The sequence below is a fragment of the Kogia breviceps genome, chromosome 4, assembly GCF_026419965.1.
Source record: "Kogia breviceps isolate mKogBre1 chromosome 4, mKogBre1 haplotype 1, whole genome shotgun sequence".
Classification (NCBI taxonomy): Eukaryota; Metazoa; Chordata; class Mammalia; order Artiodactyla; family Physeteridae; genus Kogia; species Kogia breviceps.
In genome coordinates, this window is record NC_081313.1 from 66,402,579 (window position 1) to 66,423,843 (window position 21,265).

At 39.9% G+C, this 21,265-nt stretch overlaps 1 protein-coding gene across 1 annotated transcript in view; it reads right to left on the bottom strand.

The window, feature by feature from the left end:
* HAPLN1 (hyaluronan and proteoglycan link protein 1) overlaps positions 1 to 19,375 on the bottom strand; it is a 77,535-nt gene extending 58,160 nt beyond the window's left edge. The window contains exon 1 of the mRNA XM_059063447.2: positions 19,096 to 19,375. The gene's annotated coding sequence lies outside the window, so the exon portion shown is untranslated. The remainder of the gene's footprint in view (positions 1 to 19,095) is intronic.
* Between the last annotated feature and the right edge of the window lie 1,890 nt (positions 19,376 to 21,265).

Here is a 21,265-nt window from a genome sequence, read left to right on the forward strand (position 1 = left end):
AAAAATCAAATTCACTGTTGTGTGTAAATTATCAATGATTTTAAAAGGAATGCTAAGTCAGTAAAAAGTAAACTATCAGTATATAAAATAAAGTTGAGGTTTTAAAAACCATAAAGTAGCCAAACATACGTAAAATATTTAATACAAGGTATCTTACCATCAATAAATTATTGAAGGTAATTTTTAAAAAGTATTTACTTATTATTTTGTTTTGGCTGTTCCGGGTCTTAGTTGCAGACACGGGATCTTCGTTGAGCATGTGGGATTCTTTTTTTTTAAACATCTTTATTGGAGTATAACTGTTTTACAATAGTGTGTTAGTTTTTCCTTTACAACAAAGTGAGTCAGTTATACATATGTTCCCATATCTCTTCCCTCTTGCGTCACCCTCTCTCTCACCCTCCCTATCCCACCCCTCTAGGTGGTCACAAAGCACAGAGGTGATCTCCCTGTGCTATGCGGCAGCTTCCCACTAGCTATCTAATTTACATTTGGTAGTGTATATATGTCCCTGCTACTCTCTCACTTCGTCACAGCTTACCCTTCCCCCTCCCCATATCCTAAAGTCCATGCTCTAGTAGGTCTGTGTTTTATTCCCGTCCTACCACTAATCTCTTCATGACATTTTTTTTTTCTTAGAGTCCATATATATGTGTTAGCATATGGTATTTGTTTTTCTCCTTCTGACTTACTTCACTCTGTATGACAGACTCTAGGTCTATCCACCTCATTACAAATAACTCAGTTTCATTTCTTTTTATGGCTGAGTAATATTCCATTGTATATATGTGCCACATCTTCTTTATCCATTCATCTGTCGATGGACACTTAGGTTGCTTCCATGTCCTGGCTATCGTAAATAGAGCTGCAATAAACATTTTGGTACATGACTCTTTTTGAATTATGGTTTTCTCAGGGTATATGCCCAGTAGTGGGATTGCTGGGTCATACGGTAGTTCTATTTGTAGTTTTTTAAGGAACCTCCATACTGTTCTCCATAGTGGCTGTATCAATTTACATTCCCACCAGCAGTGTAAGAGGGTTCCCTTTTCTCCACACCCTCTCCAGCATTTATTGTTTCTAGAGTTTTTGATGATGGTCAATCAGACCGGTGTGAGATGATATCTCATTGTAGTTTTGATTTGTATTTCTCTAATGATTAATGATGTTGAGCATTCTTTCATGTGTTTGTTAGCAATCTGTATATCTTCTTTGGAGAAATGTCTATTTAGTTCTTCTGCCCATTTTTGGATTGGGTTGTTTGTTTTTTTGTTATTGAGCTGCATGAGTTGCTTATAAATTTTGGAGATTAATCCTTTGTCAGTTGCTTCATTTGCAACTATTTTCTCCCATTCTGAGGGTTGTCTTTTGGTCTTGTTTATGGTATTCTTTGCTGTGCAAAAGCTTTTAAGTTTCATTAGGTCCCATTTGTTTATTTTTGTTTTTATTTCCATTTCTCTAGGAGATGGGTCAAAAAGGATCTTGCTGTGATTTATGTCATAGAGTGATCTGCCTATGTTTTCCTCTAAGAGTTTGATAGTGTCTGGCCTTACATGTAGGTCTTTAACCCATTTTGAGTTTATTTTTGTGTGTGGTGTTAGGGAGTGTTCTAATTTCATACTTTTACATGTAGCTGTCCAGTTTTCCCAGCACCACTTATTGAAGAGGCTGTCTTTTCTCCACTGTATATCCTTCCCTCCTTTATCAAAGATAAGGTGACCATATGTGTGTGGGTTTATCTCTGGGCTTTCTATCCTGTTCCATTGATCTATATTTCTGTTTTTGTGCCAGTACCATACTGTCTTGATTACTGTAGCCTTGTAGTAGAGTCTGAAGTCAGGGAGCCTGATTCCTCCAGCTCCATTTTTCGTTCTCAAGATTGCTTTGGTTATTCGGGGTCTTTTGTGTTTCCATACAAATTGTGAAATTTTTTGTTCTAGTTCTGTTAAAAATGCCAGTGGTAATTTGATAGGGATAGCATTGAATCTGTAGCTTGCTTTGGGTAGTATAGTTATTTTCACAATGTTGATTCTTCCAATCCAAGAACATGGTATATTTCTCCATCTATTTGTATCATCTTTAATTTCTTTCATCAGTGTCTTATAGTTTTCTGAGTACAGGTCTTTTGTCTCCTTAGGTAGGTTTATTCCTAGATATTTTATTCTTTTTGTTGCAATGGTAAATGGGAGTGTTTTCTTAATTTCACTCTCAGATTTTTCATCATTAGTGTATAAGAATGCAAGAGATTTCTGTGCATTAATTTTGTATCCTGCAACTTTACCAAATTCATTAATTAGCTCTAGTAGTTTTCTGGTAGCCTCTTTAGGATTCTCTATGTATAGTATCATGTCATCTGCAAACAGTGACAGCTTTACTTCTTCTTTTCCTATTTGGATTCCTTTTATTTCTTTTTCTTCTCTGATTGTTGTGGGATTCTTTTTTTTTTTTTTTTTTTTTTTTCAGCATGCGACTTCTTAGTTGTGGCATGGGGACTTCTTAGTTGGAGTATGCAAGCGGGATCTAGTTCCCCGACCAGGGATCGAACCCGGGCCCCCTGCTTTGGGAGCTTGGAGTCTTACCTACTGGAAGTCCCTTGAAGGTGATTTTTTTTTTTTTTTCATAGAATTGATTCCTTCTGTCTTCCATCTCCTTCCATACTCCCCCTTGAAGTAAGTTTCTAATTCCTATTACGCTTTGTATCTCAGCCCACAGGCAAAGGTTTTACAGAACCCAAATGTAAAGATCTGGCTTTATAAGTAAAGGTCCAGTTTGTCTGCATCTCCCTTCCGTTTTTCACTTGGCTGTTTAACCAGTTAGTAAACCACCAAGGACAGATAATCTTGACGGAGATTATTTTTTATCAAGTGTGGGTATCCAAAAACTGTTTTGGTGACCTTATATGGTGACAACTATTATTAGGGTATCTTACATAGAGCCTGTTCATGCTGAATGACAAGCACTTTTCTGGTTGTCCTTAAGGAGCATATATACAGTTCAAATTGTAAAATTTATTTATTGACTGATTGATTGGCTGCATTGGGTCTTCATTGCTGCTCACGGGCTTTTCTCTAGTTTGTGGCCAGAGGGGGCTACTCTTTTGTTGCGGTGCGCGGGCTTCTCATTGCGGTGGCTTCTCTTGTTGTGGAGCACGGGCTCTAGGCACGCGGGCTTCAGTAGTTGTGGCTTGTGGGCTTAGTTGCTCCGCAGCGTGTGGGATCTTCCCAGACCAGGGATTGATACTGTGTCCCCTGCATTGGCAGGTGGATTCTTAACCACTGAGCAACCAGGGAAGTCCGAAATTGTAAATTATCAAGGTCCAGGATTCCTTTGTTTTACTTCAAGGAGAAATCGTATGGGCTGTGTAGAGAGTTGCTCTGCTCCTGGGCAATCTTCCTTAATCAAAGGCTCATAGGCATGACACAGAGCACGAGTGCAATTACATCAAAATCTCAACTTCACAGGAAGTCAATATACTGTAAGGCATTTTTGTGTATGCTTAGGTAATTTTCAATTATATGTCAGGGCACAGATGAAGGGAAATGTTTTTGAATTCATTCAAAATTAAGTTTCCTATACTGTTCACACATGCACCAAAAATTCAGATTTGTGATTCATGGGAACATTCTGTTACATAAATGAAAAGTGTAAACAAAGAAAGAACTGATTCCCAATATATTTAATATTAAATCTATTCTGTTCCATGGTTTAGGATAATAGGTTTAATTAACAATCGATTAAAATGTTGGTAATAATAGGAGCATAATTCAGGCTACACTTCTACTTTAACATCAAGAGCAGAACACTGGAATTCTCCTGTTGGTAGGTTGAAACAAATGTTTTATTTAAAATCTACTGCTGTACTGTGTAGAAACCAAGAGGTTTTTAAAAGTGGGAGGCCTGGCATTCGAGGTATTGCAGATGTCTCATCTGTGAATGACCCTCTTGCCTTCCATCAGTCTGAGGTGACAGCTGCTGTCCTATGGCAAATTCATTACCTTTCAGAATTTACTATTATTATTATTATTCAGGAGCCACAGATCTTTCACTTCTCATCCTTAGCACGGATACTGCAATACTGGTGCAGGCAAGGAGGATTAGGGTGGAGGGAAGCATTTTTTCAAAGAATGTACAGTAATATGAATTAATGTCACATTTTGCTTTATACCAATTACAGTAAATTGGTATTTTCTTTTAATATTTAGATCTCATATTCTTCAAAATATTTTATCTTTGGGAAATTAGTGCATTACCACTAATCATAACTATTAGACAAGCTTGGTTTCAGTTTTTGATATCCTAACAGTTGAAGGATATAGATATTCAATGACGGTACAATGCTGTTTACATTCTGCTATCTGAAGATTAATTTGAAACAGTAACAATACATAATGAAGTGAAGTTAATAAAAGAGTGCAGATGATCGATGCCTTCTGTTTTCAAAAGAAAGGTTTTCAAGTCTGCATTGACATTTATTTTCCATTTCTCTGGTGCACTGGCTATTTGTTTAATAAAAGGAGACCTTTCCAGTGACAAGGACATTATCTTACTCATTTCAGTAATTCTGTGACCACTATCTATCAAGAGGTTTGCTTTCAAGTCACGTTAATATAAATGAAGTTCTTCCTTTCAGAGTTTCCAGACTCAAAGCCCGCAAGGGCCATAAAGCCTAACACTAAGAGTACTTGAAATGTGGCTTAGAAGCTGCAAGAAATAAAATGATCTGCAGCGTTTGGAATGATGTGCCCAAAATAACAAAATTTTACAGAACGTAACAGTGTTTTGCATTTAGAATTAAATTGCTCAGATATAAACTGGGGAAGGTATTAAACTTATTCAATGTAACTTCACAGGGCAAAACGAGAACACGTGGATGGAAGTTAAGGAAGCCAGTTTTGCACAATGTTGGGAAGAACTTTTCGGTAAGTCCTCTAAAAGTGAAATGAATTGCCCTGTGAAATACTAGTGCTTTCTGCCGCTGCAGGTGTCGAAGCAGATCAACAAACATCTGTCAATTATACTACACAAGGGATTCCTAGAGTGGGTGGAACATTGGAACAGATTTGGTTCTTTGAACTCTAATTCCCAATCTAACCTTTCAGGTCAGAACTCTTTAGGACATCAGATGGATAAACAATCTGCTAACAAGAAAGACATTTCAACAATTAAATACAGTATAACACATAGAAAGTGTGCTAAGTAATGGTGATACAAATAAAATATTAAGAAAGAATTGAGAGAAAAGTGAGTTCCAGCTAGCAGTACAATGTAAAATTGCTTGGAGGAAGTGTTATATGAAGGAAGGATCCTAGCAGAAGTCGTATTTCAGGTGGGAGGGATAACATGGTAATGGTTGCCCACATGAAAGGAGGGCATGAGCAAAGAATTAGAAGAGTGGAACTCCATGAATATCTGGTAAGAGAAGAGAAATATTCTGGAGCTTTTAATTATCAGAATCTTTGTGATACATTTGTATTTACTTTGGCTGCCAAGACCTGTCTTTCAATGCCTTAAACAAATAGTTATAACATTGTAAAATATCTGGCATACATAAAAAAGAATGAAATGATGCCATTTGCAGCAACATGGATGGACCTAAAGATGATCATACTAAGTGAGTCAGAAAGAGAAAGACAAATAGCATATGATATCACTTATATGTGGAATCTAAAATATGAGACAAATGAACTTATCTACAAACCAGACTCCCAGACATAGAGAACAGACTTGTTGTTGCCAAGGAGGAGGGAAGGGGTGGGGAGGGAAGGACTGGGAGTTTGAGATTAGCAGATGCAAACTATTATATACAGGATGGCTAAACAACAAGGTCCTACAGTGTAGCACAGGGAGCTATATTCAATATCCTGGGATAAACCATAATGGAAAAGAATATGAAAAAGCATATATATATATATATATATATATATATATATATATATATATAACTGAATCACTTTGCTATAATATACAGTAAGTCCCCTACATACGAACCTTCAAGTTGTGAACTTTCAAATATGAGAACATACGTTTGCGTGTCCAATCATGTAAGTTAGTTCATGTGTCTGGCGTACATTGTCACACATGTGCGTCCTCTACAAGTGGTTGTGCTTTTGTGTACTTTACAGTACTGTATAGAGTACAGTGTCTTTATTTTAAGCCCAGGATGTCTGGAAGCAAGCGTAAAAGCAGCGGTGATGTAGCTAGTACTACTGTACTTTTCAAGGTAATGTACTATGAGATTAAAAATGTTTTCTTTATTTTTTGTGTTTGTTTGTTAAGTATTATTTGTGTGAAAAGTATTATAAACCTATTACAGTACAGTACTATATAGCCAATTGTGTTAGTTAGGTACCTAGGCTAACTTTGTTGGACTTACGAACAAATGGGACTTGTGAATGTGCTCTCGGAATGGAACTTGTTTGTATGTAGGGGACTTACTGTATGTGTGTATATATATATATATATGTGTGTGTGTGTGTGTGTGTGTGTGTATATATACACATAGATAGATATAGGTCTATATATGTATATATGTTGCCGGCATAAATCATCTTCTCAATCATATTTATTTCTTCTTTGTAATCTAAAATAATCTTAGTGATAAAGATAGATAGGAGACTCCCAAATTGCTTCCAGAATTTCCCTAGATAGCAATAGGACTGTACAGCATCTGAGCACAGATTGCAGGAACTGAGTCACTACTAAGATTTATCTCAGTGCAGCTCCTTTGGGGAACCAGCCACACTGCTGTCCCTCTAGGCTTGAAGACTTTGCTCTCAGAGAAAGTAGGCTGACTCGATAAGATCCACCCAGAAGACGACCAAGCCAACCCACTGATTTTTGGCATTTTCCTAAAGTGAAAAGAAAAGCAAAATTTCCAACTAGCTAATTTTGCTATTTGTTAGTCTATCTGAAGTCTTTTGTTTCTGGAAGGTTTTAACATTCTCTCTTTGTTTTTGTCAGCAGTTTTTCTATATCATGCCTGGCTGTGAGTTTTTCATTTTTTTATTTTCTGGTTTTTATCCGGTTGGGCATTATAGTCGTCCTTGAATCCTTGACATGGACAGTCACAAGCTATTATTTCTTTTTTTCGGTACGCGGGCCTCTCACTGTTGTGGCCTCTCCCGTTGCAGAGCACAGGCTCCAGACGCGCAGGCTCAGCGGCCATGGCTCACGGGCCCAGCCGCTCTGCTGCATGTGGGATCTTCCCAGACCGGGGCACGAACCCGTGTCCCCTGCATCGGCAGGCGGATTCTCAACCACTGCACCACCAGGGAAGCCCACAAGCTATTATTTCTAAGAGATTGTTTCTGCCCCACTTGCTGACTCTCCTGCTGGGACACCAGTGTCTATACCCCACATACCTTTGACTTTTTTTCCCCTCCAGTATCTATCGTCCTTTTTTCTATCAGGTTTCAGTCTGGTTATTTTTTCAGAACTGTTTTCCAGTTTACTAATCATCTTCTCAACGTATCTAAACTTTTCATAAACTCATGTATTGAGTTCTTAATTTTGGTTATTACATTTTCTCAGTTCTAGAGTTTCCATTTGAATCATATTTTTGTAGTTTCCAGTTCTTTGCTAAATTTCTTAGGACCCGTTTCTTAAAATAAACATAAAATCTGCATCTGATAACTCTGATATTTAGAGCTATCGATCTGTTTCTACTGTTTTAATTTTTCTGGTCATTTGATCCTGTCAGCTGGGATGCTGGGTCACTTTAGATGAGAGATGAGGCTGGAAAGGTAAGCTAGAGCTGGTCACTGAGAAGCCTGCCAATCCTATTAAAGAAGTTGGACTTAATTTTCACAGCAATAGAAAGGCATTGAAGGGATTTAAGCAGGCAAGTCTTTTCTGTTTACACTTCAGAAAGTGTGAGAGAATGTGGGAGAATGCATTATAAAGCAGTAAGACTTTCTAATCTAAGCAGTGAGACACAAGAGACCAATGGGTAAGGTTTACAGGAATTTGAGAAGAGAGGGTGGTAATTAGGGGTAAGGTTTATGCTAATGGAGATTAAAAGGGTGTATATATCTAAGAGATATTTATGGGCTAGAGTCTACATGATGATTCCCGTGTTTCTGGTTTTTGGAAACTGAGTGGAGAGAAGATGGTGCCATTTACTAAACTAGATAAAATTGGGGGAAGTTCAAATTCAGGAGAAAGAAAAGGAGTTGATTTGGGACCTGTGGAGTTTGAGATGTTAGGGTGACTTCCTAGTTGTGAGATGTTTGTGGTCTGGACACTTGGGAGAAAATTCTGGGCCAGATATAAAGCTCTGGGAGTCGTCTGCACACAGGTGAGAGCGGTGTAATGCAGAGGAGTAGCTGGAAGATCACAGGTAGGGTGAGGTGTCCTGGGTGGAAGCTGTTAGACTACAGAGCTGCCAAGGGGCAGGCGGGCTCTTGGAAGCCTGAAACAGACTGAGATGGAGTCAGCAAAGAAGTCTGTGGCAACTAGGGGAGTGGCTGTCACAGAAGCCAAGGGTAGAGATTGTTGTGAAGGGAACGTGGTCACCAGCATGAAATACCACTCAGCAAACATACTGTAAACAAATCACTGGTGACCCTGGTGAGGAGCGTTCCACTGGAGTGCAAGGAGAAAGCACGTTGCCGGTGGGCTGAGGAGTGGATGGGTGAAGGGGTGGAGAGTGAGCGCACGGTGCTTCTTGCCCTCAGAGTGAAGTCTGGCTCTGAGGGGAAGGAGAAAGCCGCGGAGATAGGATGTATGTGAGGTTAGGGAATGTTTTATAATTTTAGGCCCAAAAGATTTGACCATGATCAAATGCCAATAGGAGGAAATTACCAGAGTGGGACAGGGTGAAGAATACATGAGAGAAAAAGCCTAATTAATAGCAAATATCTTTGAGAAGACTGGAGGATTCGGGATCTAGCACTCGGGGGCAATGTCTGCCTGAGATGCTTAGAGGCAAAGGAGAGAGATCCTTTTCTGTTGTTGTTTTTCCTAACAGAAGGGAAAAGAAGGTTGTGTTAGGGACTAGTTTTGGTGGCAGGACAAAGAGAGGGTTCTTTACAGATGGTTTCTCTTTTTAGCAGAATTAGGGAGGCTTGCTTGTCTGCTGCAGGAAGTTGGAGAAGCAAAAACTTTCAAGCAATATGGTAGAATGGCCACATAGCATTAAAGATCCAGCTGAAATCAGATACCATGAAGTTGTGCACTGGCCCCATGCTGCAGGGTGATGACTTCTCCCAGCAGTTGCCAGCAGTTTGGAGCAGCTGTGGAGGAAAGGGACTGTTAGATGTACCCTGAAAAAGGATTTGGGCCTGCTGGGTCCCTCTGCAGACAACAGGACAAGGCTAATGAGAATGTTGACAAGTGTGATGGACAGTGGAGATGAAAGGGGGCAAGTAGGTAGAAGGAAATCTGAGATGGAGGTTCCAGGTCTGTTCGATGAAACAGTAGTCTGTGACTCCACATTTTCTAGTTTGGGTGATTGGGATTATGATGATTTTTAACATATATAAGAAGACCGGTTTGCTTGAGACAGTCTTGGTTTATACCTGTTTTGCTGGAGTAATTAGTCAGGCAGCCCATTTCATTTCACTTTCGAAAGTGTCCTGGTTTGGATAATAAATGAAATGTCTTGGTATCTATATAGAGATGACATGGACCAGGCTTGGTAGAAGGGAGATAATGAGTTTAATTTTGGACATGTTGGGTTCAAGGAGTTTATAGGAAATTCAGGTTAAAAGGTTAAGTAGACCAAACATACAGGCAGATACAACCTATACTCACCCATAAAACATAAATTAATACAGTACTAAGTGACTCATAATTTAGTGATTATCTTGAGGAATTTACTAATTTGCAGATAATACATTAAACTCCTAGAAAATATTTGCATTAAATACTTGAGGGCCCTTTCTTGGTATTAAAATATGTGGTGTTTCTGAGTGAAATGGAAAATATTAATCATGTGAGGAATCATTGTAACATTGACCAAATTGTCAATCTGGTACAACACATCAATGGACTGAGTTAAATTGGGTCATATCTCAAAACATCACAAGGTGGCAGCACAACTACAATAGGACAGACATATAATTAAGCGAAAAGATCCTTTTCAGATATTCTGTAGTTAGAATATTTAAGTTTATAGTCATTGTACATTATATAAATTTTTCTAAATGTATTCTCTTTCATTTAAAAACAATTAATTTTATCATTATTGCCAACTTGAAGATGTGAAAATTAAAAAGTTTTATTTTCAAAGGTACATTATATTTAAATATTTTAAATAGACTAAAACACATAAGACACATCACTGATAGACACTCATGGCATTCTTAAGATAGCTATTAGTATCTAGGGTATATCATACAGTAGTTATAAATGTTTTATAAATTTGCATCTTGATTGGTATATTGTAGTTAGATTTTTTTTTTTTTTTTTTTTTGGCGGTACGCGGGGCTCTCACTGTTGTGGCCTCTCCCATTGCAGAGCACAAGCTCCGGATGCGCAGGCTCGGCGGCCATGGCTCACGGGTCCAGCCGCTCCACGGCATGTGGGATCTTCCCGGACCGGGGCACGAACTCACGTCCCCTGCATCGGCAGGCGGACTCTCAACCACTGCACCGCCAGGGAAGCCCAGATAATTTTATTTACAGTATCTTTTTAATGCATTTATCTCACTCGTGAACATTCACTCAGTAACTTCATTTGTTGGCCTTTACAAGGGGAGTCAGAAGTCTCACGAACAAATTCTTGTTTGCCATATTTTGGCTTTAGTAACACAAATGTGGGAGGTGGGTAGGGTTATCTGGTTTAGCCAATGGAAAATACAGGATACTGGTTAAACTTGAACTTCAGATAAACAACAAATAATCTCTTTAGTATAAGAATGTACCATGCAATATTTGGGACATACTTATACTAAAAATTACTCAATTCTTCAATATAGTTTACATGGTAACCCAAGTAGGGGGCAACAGGAGGGAGAAGAACTAGGGGTGGGGGGAAAGCAAGTTGCAGAGAAATCTGGGATTCTAGGCTCCAAATCTGACCTAAGATTTAGAGGTCTTCAGAACCAAGGAACCAGAAAAAGAATTATAAATAGACTTGAACTAGGCTACATTCTGTGGCGAACTCATTTATATGTTAAGCTAAACAACATGGACTAAGATCAATCAAGTACTGTGGTGAATTACTATCTACGCCACACATTGATTACTGATTTTCAAACAACGAAATGCAACAACATATATTTAAAGCTAGCTCAGTTTTGGACAAAATTGAATAAATAACTGCAATTCAGACATTTTGGGGGCTTACCCATCCTCAGGGTTATCATTATGAAAATCTGTCACTAGAGCCTGAAGGCTCGGAAATGCCATTTTAATTTCATTTAATTCAACAAACATGTCTGGCACCTTCTATGTGCAGAGGACTGACTAAGACTGTGAGATATAAGAATTAATAAAACATTGATGTTATTCATCTTGGTGGACATTTATTGTTGATAAAATGAAAGTTAAAATCATATATAAATAATGGCAAACTCATTCTTACCAATTTTTTCCTGGGTTTTAGTCCTTGGTCAACTGTTTCTCCCTTTGTTCTTCCTTGGAATGAACTCCTTTCTCCATATGATTTGCAACTACCATTTTTTTTTTTTTTTTTTTTTTGTGGTACGCGGGCCTCTCACTGTCGTGGCCTCTCCCGTTGCGGAGCACAGGCTCCGGACGCGCAGGCTCAGCGGCCATGGCTCACGGGCCCAGCCGCTCCGCGGCATGTGGGATCTTCCCGGACCGGGGCACGAACCCGTGACCCCTGCATCAGCAGGCGGACTCTCAACCACTGCGCCACCAGGGAAGCCCTGCAACTACCATTTTAATACTAAAGATTTCCAAATATCTATTCCAGCCATGACTTCTCCCCTGTACCTAAGTATGTACGTTTAACTAATATGAGTTCTCGGCTGTCCCATGGGCACTTCCTATATTAGACTCACCATTCTCTCCAGAAACTTTTATTCTTCCTTTATTCCCAATCTTAGTCAATTGCACCCCTCTTCATGTTATCATCTGCCCTTGAAACATTCACACGATCCTCAAATTCTCTCCCCCATCCAGTGTTTCCTTATTAGATCGTGCCTATACTGTTCCATGTCCTTTCTAAACTCATTTCCTTCCTCCAGTCTCAATTTCCTTACATTTAGAGATTTATTAAAATTATCAATTAATTTTATTTACATTATTAATTTTATATCAATAATTATTTTTTAATCTGAGAAGAGTTTATGAATTTAATGACATTGAAAGATAAGAAGAAGACTGATAAGGAAACAAAGGCAGAGTCAGGGAATGGCCTGGGGTTGGGAGGTGTTCAGACATCTGAAATATAGGCACTTGGAAGAGAAGGCGGGGAGACCCCTCAAGCCTCAAGTTCGGCAGGGTACTAGGCACTGATGGAAACAACAGGAAGCATTTATAGGGCACTTACTGAATGTCAGGCACTCATATCCCCCAGCTAGGTGACTGATGCAGGTCAAAGATCACTGTCCTCTAAGCTGCAGGGAAGTAGGGGAAGGAAACCAAGTCTCAATCTGGGTCATTAGTCCTAGCATTTTAAAAAGTGATGAACACATCTTTACATTACAGGAGCATCTTACAGGAGCATCAGTGGTAGCATAAGCAAAGGAGTATAATCAAAGAAAACATAAATAAATCTGAAACAACTAATAACATGATTATCCGTATGCCCTATGTCAAATATAAAATAGGAAAATATTTAAACAAATGACTCTGATCATTTGTTTAAAAAGCCAAGGCAAATTTTCACTGTTTTTTTTTTTTTTTTTCCTCCAGTTAGTTTTCCAGAATCTGTAGTTAGCATTCATGTTGAAATTTCTCTGAAACCAATTGGAAAGTACCTGAGCACACATTTTTAAAAGATGCTGGCTTTGACCCATATTTTCAACATGATGGCTAATTCCTGTGCTTGTCCTATGCATATCCCTGTCTTCCTCCTTCAAAACCTTGACTTAGAGGGGTTCTGCATTGAATATGAGGATTCTCACTGCTCCATCCATCTATTTGGGGTGACATAAGGGCTCAAACAATAGAACATAAGAAGCTATAGGTGTTCTACCCGTCCAGGAGCAGCCACCCAAGCATGGTAATAGAGGGCTGAGAGGACCCAAGCAAAGAGAACAGGAGGGTTCAAAGGGATGGGCTGGTATGCCCCTTGGGGTGGGGGAGGGAGATTGTGTCTGGGCGAGGGTGGAAGGACAGGTTGATCAGGCCGTGGGTTAGCAGGACCCAAGGTCCTGCACATTTCTAGAAACAGGCCTTGAGGGAATCTCTGTGGCCTCACATATGGAATGGGGATAACAGATTGAAGACCATGGAGGACTAAATCGGCTTAATTATACACTGTGGTGTAAGGATGGGAAGGCCCCCAGATGCTTGAAATTCTTTTCACAGAAAACAAAACATTTACTTTACAGAGATAAAAGGCTTGAAATGTCAATGCATGAGTGAAACTCATTCACACTTGGGTGTAATCAGTCAGTCAAGAAATCAATAAACAGAGAAGTATCAGATTCTTGGGGTAGGGAGCGGAGAGCAGGGGTCTCAGTTTAAGAGGTGGGGCGGGGGTTGGTGGAGAGTTTGGCTAAGTGCCACGGAAAGAGACCCAGGATACTAGGAAGGCCAGCTTCACCTACTTGGCACATTTTACTAGTGATTCATGAGGTGCGTCCATCTGTCTTCTCCACTGGCTTGTGAACTCCTTGAGCCAGTGACTCTGTAACACTTAGCATGGAGCCTGGTGCAAATGGTAAGCATGAAATCTCTGTGCTCAGGCTGAATTTTAGTTCCCAACTGGTGGACAGCAACTGTGTGCAAATGAATTTTTGCTTTTCCTGCCCATCCAAATAGACAGATTATTGGAACCCTTGCCCTCCTGGAGTTTTGGAGTGTCAGAGCTGCCCTCTCAGGCCCATCTGTGCCCACACAACCAAGAAACAAAGCTCTTACTCACTCAGCTAGGAGATGGCAAACAAGGGAAAATGATTTTAAAGATGCATGCTCAAAATTCTCCTAATACCAAAACTATGAGGAGAGAACATTTTGGTTGTTTCTGTAGCTTAAAATGTACCTCAGGATCTTCTAACATTTTCCATTCATTATCATTAATGTGGGCTTTTTGATTTTTTTAGTATCAATTTTCATGGTATAAAGTGAAGGGCCCAGCACGCAGAGCTAGCACAGTGCCTGGCAAATAGCAAATGTTCAATAAATTTTTGCTGAATGAACAAATGAACGCATGAATGATCCATTGAGGTGATCCCCAAATTCCAAATAAGAGAGTCAAAGTGAGGAAGATTCATATCATATAGGTGGAGAGTCAGCTGAAACATTATCCATAAAACTTTGTGAAAAGTTGAGGAAAATCCAGATTTATCATAAAAATAATTGAATGTTATTAACTTAATTGGATGTTATTTAATACAGTAAATGGAATTGGAATATAGTAATCAGAATTTTGGAACCAGTCAAGTAAATTGTGTTCTCTTTGGGTTAAGCAAGTTTGGCCAAAAGGGGAAATTTCTGTTGCCCTTATAAGACTGAGGACCTATCCCTGAACTTCCGTAATTTTTCTAGGTTATTTAGAAAACGCTGTGAGTTTGTTTGTTTTGTTTTGCAAATAGCCCCCTGGCTCTCTTCCAATACCCCCATCTCAGATATCACTCCCCTATCCCCTATTGAGCTATAGAACAATTAATAGAAGCTCAAAATAGTCCAGCAACATTTGCTATTTTAAACAAACCTGGTTTTGTCTGAACATAGCTAAGAACTCTTCAGCCCCAGCAAAGCCCCCTCCAGGTCTCCACCACTGGAAAAAGCCATTATGCAGAGCTCCTACAATACAGCCAAGAACCCAGTAGCATCAGACCATTTCAGAAAACTTGGCTGGTTCTCTCTTGTAGAGTTTGTTCTTCTCTAGTGTCAAGTTGCCTGAAACCGTTAAAACTTCTTGTAACGGTTTTCCAATTCATGACGAAATTTCTACTTTGAGGACCTCTGACTTTTAGGCAATCTCTCACTAAAATGAATCTATGATTCACGATAAATCACAAGGATGATCAGATGAAATCCTTAACACAATGCTGTGTTTCTGGTGGATAATAACTCATTGGAAATTAGAATTAAGATAATATGCTTTATTTTACATGATTGTTGATGTTGATGCCAGCCATTACCTCCGATCAAGTCAGACTATAATTTTGTGGCATTAATGAAGAAAGACTTAATGAGCAGCTCTCCTTTCACGGCGTAGGTCTTGCTGTTGTACACAAAACCAAAGTCCCCTCAACAGGAAGGTTGCATTCCACACGAGCAGGCCTAACTCGATTTGTGGATTACACCTTCAGAGCTCAGCAAGCAACAAATTAATCATTTTTTTTTCCCGACTGAGGCATTTTTCCTTCCAATCTGAATTTCAGAACTTGTCTTGATTAAGGCTGATGTGCTGAATACTGTTGCCATTAAGTCATGTATCTTGCAAAGAGCCAATTGGAGTAATAATTCCTCTATCTCCCAGAGAAAAGTTTTTCAAAAGTCTCTGTGCAATATTCTGATGGATTAATCTCCTATGATATCCTGATGCTTTTAATTAATTAATTATTTATGGTTGTGCTGTGTCTTCGTTGCTGTGCGGGCTTTCTCTAGTTGCTGCAAGCAGGGGCTACTCTTTGCTGCAGTGCGCGGGCTTCTCATTGTTGTGGCTTCTCTTGTTGCGGAGCACAGGCTCTAGGCAAACAGGCTTCAGTAGTTGTGACACATTGGCTCAGTAGTTGTGGTTCATGGGCTCAGTAGTTATGGCTCTCGGGCCCTAGAGCATAGGCTCAGTAGTTGTGGTGCACGGGCTTAGTTGCTCTGCAACATGTGGAATCTTCTAGGACCAGGGCTCGAGCTTGTGTCCCCTGCATTGGCAGGTGGATTCTTAACCACTGCACCACCAGGGAAGCCCCTGATGCTTTTTTCCAACAGTGACTTTTCTTGTAATTGTTCTTGCTGAAGATTTTTTTCTATCATGTCAACTTAGAAGCAATGTTCCTGCTTCAAAATTACATATGAACAACAGGTATAGATGAAGTTGTTCTACATGCTGATCATTAGTGTCTGAGAGCAATATTCTGTAAAACATACCTCACTACCCAAAAGCAATTTTTACTCTTATCCTTTTGCATTGAGTGAAAAAAAATCTAAAGAATATGTAATAATATGTGCTAGTATCAGTGTGCTAACCTTTTAACCTAATCATTAGTTACCCACTTAAAATCAGTAACAGTAAACTTTACAGAAATTTATTTCCATTTGAGAAAGTGATTCAAGATTCAAACTCTCCCCACCCTTTTTAAAGCTATGTCATGACATCTCTGCCAAAAAACAATCCTGTATTAGAAGCGAGTTACGGTTATTAAACTGTGTCCTCACGGAGTCAGAAAGTTGATGGAAAATTACCCAGTAAAGAGTAAACTGATTTTAAATGCAACTACCGGGAATTTAATCAACCGTTAAGTGGTGCCTTGATTTTTAAATTATACAGAAGTCCGCTGCTGTATTTTCTACTCTGAGCACCTACCCCAACGTCTGGCCTGCAGTTAGTGTTCAATGACAACAAAATAGAAATCTCAGAATTTTTAACTAAGAGGCTGGTAAGAAAGCTTTCTTTGACTTGTCCACTAGGTGGCACATAGGGACCGTGCTTCACACGTGGAACCTTCACAGACCCTCCCATTCATAGTGTAAATAAAGAGCTGCATTATTAATTTATACCATTGCGTCCACTCTACACCTAATATTTGTTTAACCAGCTGTTTCCTCTAATCCTCCTTAAACACTTGATTAAAATCCTAAGAATATTCAGGTTTCCATTCCAGTTTTTCCCCAACAATATATCGTTACCTTTAAATAATAGACTAAATACATTTAGATACCATAGGCTAAGAAGGAGGGTTACTAATAAGGAATACAGGAGGTCAGAAAATTAACTAAAGGTAACAGAAGACTATAATGTAAAGGTTATTTTCAAATTTGCTCTGCATTTTGCTGGAATTTTAACTGGTGTAATACCATTATTTAAAAAATGTAACCTGGATAATAAAACATGCATGGGGCAAAAAGAAATGAAAAGAAAACCATTTCTGAAAAAGGGAGTTATTTTCTGAATATGCCTCTTGTTCATCTTTACAAAGATGAAGTGCTGTGCTACCTTAAGATTCAAAGACTTCTTCAACTACTCAGAAGATACCGACATTCCACATCCAAGATGCTAAAAGGCAGGACTGTTAAGTAGACCATCTATTCATAAAGCATCTTTCTGAGTTCGCCGAATGTATTTATCCTGGATGTGTTACCAGCTCCCAAAGGAAGGAAAAGGAAGTGAAACCACTAGGGATATAATGAATCGATTCTTCTCTGTGAAAGTATCTTCAGTTCTTCTAAATTACAGTGTCAGTCATTCCTCTGAGAGACAGGGCCTAGCTGACAATAAATGGCTCACTTTATAAGAACATGATGTTCTCCTCTTGCTTGTTTCTCACAGAAAGCCCAAGCCCACTGAACACTCCTCTTTGGGATACTGGCCTCTAGGTTCATTCACTTTGGAGACCAGTAGTCTGGAGGTTGTTGGGTTTCTCTTGATCATTAAGTTACATTTAAACAAAATTACTTCTTATCTAGTTTTCCCATTTTTAAGCTGTTTTCAATTTTCTGAAGAGATTACCAAAACATGTAGTCATTCTCTTAGCTTAAAAATTAAATTATTAAGAACATATAGTCCCGAAGTGTGTAAAGGCTAAAGCTTAAATGCTCAACCAGCATTTGGCCTACATTCTATTTTACTGAATTAAAGAAAAACTTCTTTATTCATAAAAATATATGGAACTGAAGTTAAAAACTGATGTAAGGCTTAAGAAATATCACACTAAAAGTTACCCAAAGAGAACTACTATGATGTATTTTTGGTGGAACAATATTCCCATTTTATGATTCCATTAAAATATCTAAGTCACTAAAGTGTGTATAAAATGACTGCAAATTTAGTACACTAAAATAATCAAATAGAAATGGTTACCAGAAACTACATTTGTAATGAATAAATATTACATTGCATTCAGAAATTAATTCACAGGCTTTATTTCTTAAGAACCATTAACTTCCAAGAGGTATGTTTGATTTTATGACATCACACTGGAACGTGTACAGGAACACTTTCCACCCTAAAAACTCCCAAATGTATTGGCTACATTGTGTATTTTTCCAGGGATAAATGAAAATAAAATAACTTATGTTCAAAATAATAAACTATCTTATCTGGAACACAACAGTCACAGTCAATGGAAGAGAACAACTTCATTTCAAACCAAAAGAGTTCAGATTTGTTTAGGATGGTAAATAAACAGTCTCAACACAAATAATTCCTTTAAGCAACTTTTAAAAGTAATCTTACCAACCATGACTTAAAAAATCTTTTTTTCAGTGCATTAATATTATCTACCAACATCATTCTATATATGAAAAGCATCATAATTCTGTGATCTTAATTTCATAATTAAGTTGAAAAGAGTGGACCAAAACTGGTAACATCTCAAAGATTATCAATCTAACAGGTATTACCTATGATTACAGTAACTTTCTTTTTCACATAAACTTACATATTCTCTAAAAGAAAACTCATACATGTGGAATGGACATTCCCATTCCTCAGCATTTTCTTCAGTCTATACTATCCTTTTTTTCAGGTGTTATAAAAATGTTTGTTGAAATACAGATGGAAAATCTGCCACTTGGAAACCATTCATCTACCAGATTTATAGTAGCACTAGCAAAAGCTGGGATACTGGACTTAATTCTTGCCCCAGTCGAGACTGAGCTTGTTTACTGCAGTACAGTATTTTATCTGACAATATGCATCTTTAAAAAAAGTTGAGATGTCATGTTAAACTCAAAAGAAAATTAAAGAAAAGTTATTTTAATGTATACATATATCATGATATGCATTGCTCTCTGAAATCTTAAAGGTATCAAGGTTTGACGGAAAGAGTAAAAAAAATTATGGAAGTTTTACCTTGTCCTAAAATCCAGAAGTTCAGATGCTCTCAAGTCCTGCTGAATTTGGAGCCTGGAGATCAAGTGAAGCTAGGGCTCTTTCCCCTCACCTTAAGTTTGTCTCTGGGTAAGTGTGTGTGCTTGTGTGAGTGTGTGTGCGTGTGTGTGTGTGTATGTGTGTGTGTGTGTGTGTGCTTGCGCCGCGCAGAATGTCTCTTTGTGGCGCTGGATGGCAGAGGTCCTGGTCCTGGGAAGAAGGAGGCACTTTCTCACCAAGAGCAGAAGAAAAGCAAAGCAGCGTCACCAGGAAAGTTCTCCTCCCAGATCCCCTAATTACAGCCTAACGTGCACTTCATGCAAACTTCAGGGAGGAAAGGAGGGGCAGCTCAGTGCCCAGACCTTGTGAAACAGCAGCCTGTTAGATGACTTTGCCCTTTGCTCCGATCCCCGAGTAACCCGCTCCTCGGGGGTTCAGGCAAAGCGGTAGCTAAGACCCAAGCCCCCCACTCACAGCACACCTCCTGGATCTGTCCAGAGGGGATGGGGCAAGGGGCTTGTGGAATGATCGTGGGGCAGCGGGTTGAGGCGGACAAGCGAGGACAGTGGATTTTCATTTTGCTTTTTAGCCTCTGCTTAAAAGGAAAATCCAAAGGTAGGAGAGGTCCTCGCTTTCCCGCCTCCCTCTCCCCAAAGTAGATCCAGGGTAACCAAGTAGAAAGGTAATTATGACAACAGCGGATAAAGCTTCCTAAACTTGAGGTACCCTTTCACCCAAATTGCCAGAAGTATGCTTTCTTGTTTACTGGACTCAGTATTGATACTGAGTTTTAATTTCCGTTAACAAACAACTGCCGTCGTATCCCTGGATGACAGAGCTCAAAGAACCTAGATTTATTTATAGAGTGAAGAATGCGAGGGGCAGACAGGATGGGTGGGGTTGGCTTATGGGTCCATACCCAGGATTAGAACCAGATGGGTACAGGGCGCGCGCACGCACGCACACACACACACACACACACACACACACGCACGCACGCACGCGCGCGTCCCTAAAATAACCACTGGGGAAGATGCTGGGACGCGCGGGAAAACGCCTCCTGAACAAATAGACATTTATTTATAACTTCTGGGAGAATATATAGGTCCATTGATTCCCGCTTTGAGTAACCAAGGGTTTTGGAGAGGAAATGGCTTCATATTTCAATAACAGAGCCACCTTTGATGGAGCCTAGGAGAGGAAAAAAAAGAAACACACCGCAGGAAGCAAACGGCTGTTGCAGCCGCCGGGAGGAGGGAGCAGGGCTGGCCCGGGGATGAGGACAAGCAAACAAGCCCAGAGGCCCCTGGCCAGGGGGGAGGCGAGACGCAGGCCGGTCCGCCTGAGAGCCTCGGGTGTAGGCACCCTGGGCGCAGGGCGCTCATGGGCGTCCAGGGAATCGGGGCTGCGCTCCCGGCCCTCGCCCTCCGGCTTGGGAGGCGCAGGCCTGGCTGCGGGCTCGTCATGTCGGCCGCCACTCAACTGGTGCACTGGAAGGGCAGGGGAACCGGTGGGGCAGAGGTTCTGGAGAGCCCGAGGACTGATGGAGCACGGGGTTTGGTGGGGCAGTGATACTCGTGGGGCTGATGAGCTAGTGCGGCAGGGGGACAGGTGAGGCAGGGGCGCGCGAGTAGGGCGGTGCGCGCGGTCTGAGCTGCGCTGGAGGCGGCGAGCGGCGCTATTGTCTTGGAGATAAAACCTAAGCAGTGTTGGCGGCTTCCTCTTAGAAGAGAGGCGGGAAAGAGGTCTTTATAAAAAAAAAAAAGTCTTTCCCGCTTTTCCTTGATGTATTTCACCGGTTCCTGCCCCCAGGCTCACCCTTGCCATTCGGGTCTTTGGTAAATTAACAAGTGCCTCTTGAAAAGATTTTATTCCAAAGACAAACCGAACACCCACAAAGTGTGACTGAATGAATACAGTTATATTTGAAATGAAACAATTAAAAACGAATCCTCCAGCAGGCAATTCTACACTTTTCTTGTAATTTCAAAACCTGGGCAAGGCGCCTCTTTTCATTTTTTCTGTTTGTCCTCATAGGGAACAGGCCGCTCTAGGCTTTGCAATTTTATGTCGTTAATTTCATAGCTATTGAGACAGCTGTTATACTGTAGGCCTCACCTTAACTGCCAATAAAAATAAGATACATCTCTGC